Source organism: Atta colombica, unplaced genomic scaffold (assembly GCF_001594045.1).
Source record: "Atta colombica isolate Treedump-2 unplaced genomic scaffold, Acol1.0 scaffold1, whole genome shotgun sequence".
Lineage (NCBI taxonomy): Eukaryota > Metazoa > Arthropoda > Insecta > Hymenoptera > Formicidae > Atta > Atta colombica.
In genome coordinates this window covers 3,224,132-3,226,564 of record NW_017259183.1, presented here as the reverse complement: position 1 = coordinate 3,226,564, position 2,433 = coordinate 3,224,132, and positions in this window count along the sequence as shown.

Sequence of the window (2,433 nt, the reverse complement as noted above, 5' to 3'; positions counted from 1 at the left end):
TACTTATACCTATATTTTATTTTATACTTATCTATATTTTATTTTATATATATATATATATATATTTTTTTTTTTTTTTTTTCATTTCAGAAATTGCTGGCAATGATTTCCTTCCACTTCAATGCATGCTTCGATAAATAAAATATTAAGTGTGGGAAAATATAATAAAGATGTTCATAATATCTACTTAATATGATAAATATCCGAAATACATCAATTTAGATCAAACTTCGCAACATATTGAAATGTCGCGAAGACATTTGCATCTTTTTACAACAGTTGGCATTACTAGTACCAACGTTATAGAAATATAAAGGGTATTCATATTACCTGCAGTGCTCATAATACCCAATCCTACCCTGTATAGGGTAGGCTTTAAATCTTTCCATGCTGGAAAAGGACGCACGTTTCCAAAAAAAAACATCAGAAGTGAAAGTTGTATAATTTTGATTGGGAATGGGGGAAGAAATTAGACTTTAAATTTGATCTTGAAAGCATATTTCAAGTCATTTGAAAGTTAATTTTGAAATTTCATATGGAATTCCCCTTTTTCATTGCATATTCTTGTAGCATATTTCGAAAACTTTCCAAAACTATAATAAAATATTTTTTCATAAAGTATTTTCCGAGTTATATGACTTGAAGGTTACATTATCGCTATCATTAACATTATGCAAGTTATCCGATTAACGGTTAAAACTTTTTGAATGTTGTTCAGGATCATGTCCTGGATAATATTTGTTAATTCTTAAAACATTATGAAACATCTTTTTAATATAATGCTTGATTGAGTATCAAATTAAAAACCTCAATTTAATTCGTGATATTATTACAATAGTTTAATTGCATTTATAAGGAAAACCAATTCGGCGCGCAGTTCAAATGACTATAAATGTGGTATGTCTTTAATCATTGATAAGATTCAAATGGAGCTCCATTTTCTTACAGACATAGCCTCAACCGAAAATTTTTTCAAAGTTTTTTACTGTTGAAATTAAAATATTTTGAGGAATGCTACGACAAACATTTTTAGTTATTCAATTTTTCATGTCTCCTGCAGACATGAAATGCCGCCTGTCGGCGGAGTTTTGTAAACAATATTTTTTATGTAGCCCCAAAAAATATCGCACGAAGTTACATCGGAAGATCGTGGAAGTTATCGAATATATCCATACCCCCCCCCCCCCCAATTATCTTTCATAAAAGATGTTATTGAGTCACAATACGACGAGAATAGAATTGTGCATCATCTTGACCATCATATTTTTTGTCGACAAGATCAACCTTTTCTAAAAACTCAGACAATTTATTCTACAAAAAAAAAGTTTTAAGTGATTATCAAAAAAATATGGACCAATCAAATATCTATTTACAATTCCGCATCAAGTATTTAAACTTTAATGATGTCAATTATCAACACGTTGAGTCCAGTGAGAATTGTGGACAATAATAACAGTTATACTTCTTGAGTTGTCATTGTTATGAAATGAGGTTTCATCATTGAAGAGAACATACTGAAAAAAAGTTGAATTCTGTCTTATTTGTAATGTCCAACGACAAAATTGTCTTCTTAGCCTTATATCATTTTTACTTACATCTTAGGTTAAAGTGATGTGATAGGAATAGAATTTATATTTTTGTAAAATCCTCAATACAGGAAAATTACGTTGCAGTCTCTAGTCAAAGTTCTCTAGTCAAAATATGAGGATTCAAGTTTATCATTGCTAGCACTGCTTATACACGCGGATCATTAATGTCATCTTCAGCATTTATTGTATTTGCTTGCGATTTCTCTTACGAATTTTTCTACGCTCTCGTAATAAAATTCTTCTTATCTGCATTTAAATGTCATCTAAACGGATATCTATTACGATCTTTCTGTTCAATAATTCTACAATAATTTTGTTCAACTTTACCAAACACAAGAATAATATCAACAATATTTCATTTGAACTGTAAGCGACCATTTTGAAAAAAGCTTTGAAAAAGATTACTAATGTAAAAACATTGAAAGAAAAAGCTATACGAAAAAAAGAAGAAAGTTGAATTGAGAAGGATTGAACTCTATTCCGTGCGCGTAAGCGTATGTCAAGCAATGTGACTCACGGAGATGCGCGCGCGTAAGAATCCCGTTCTCACGCGCATGCGTACATGGATAATGTCGGCGGTACTAACTTTCAAGTTCCATAACTCGAAAAGTACTCAATGAAATGTAACTTTATTATAATATTTTGGAAAACTCTCGAGATAAGCTACAAGAATATGTGATAAAAAATAGGGGTTTCTATTTAAAAAAAACATTAATAACTTTGACCTTATTTTGATAAAATCGATTCCACATTTCCTCCTTTATGTGTCCTCCTTCAAACCAAGCAACTTTTGTTCGAAAAATTTTTCAATAAATCATCAATTCGCAAGATAATCGACCATATC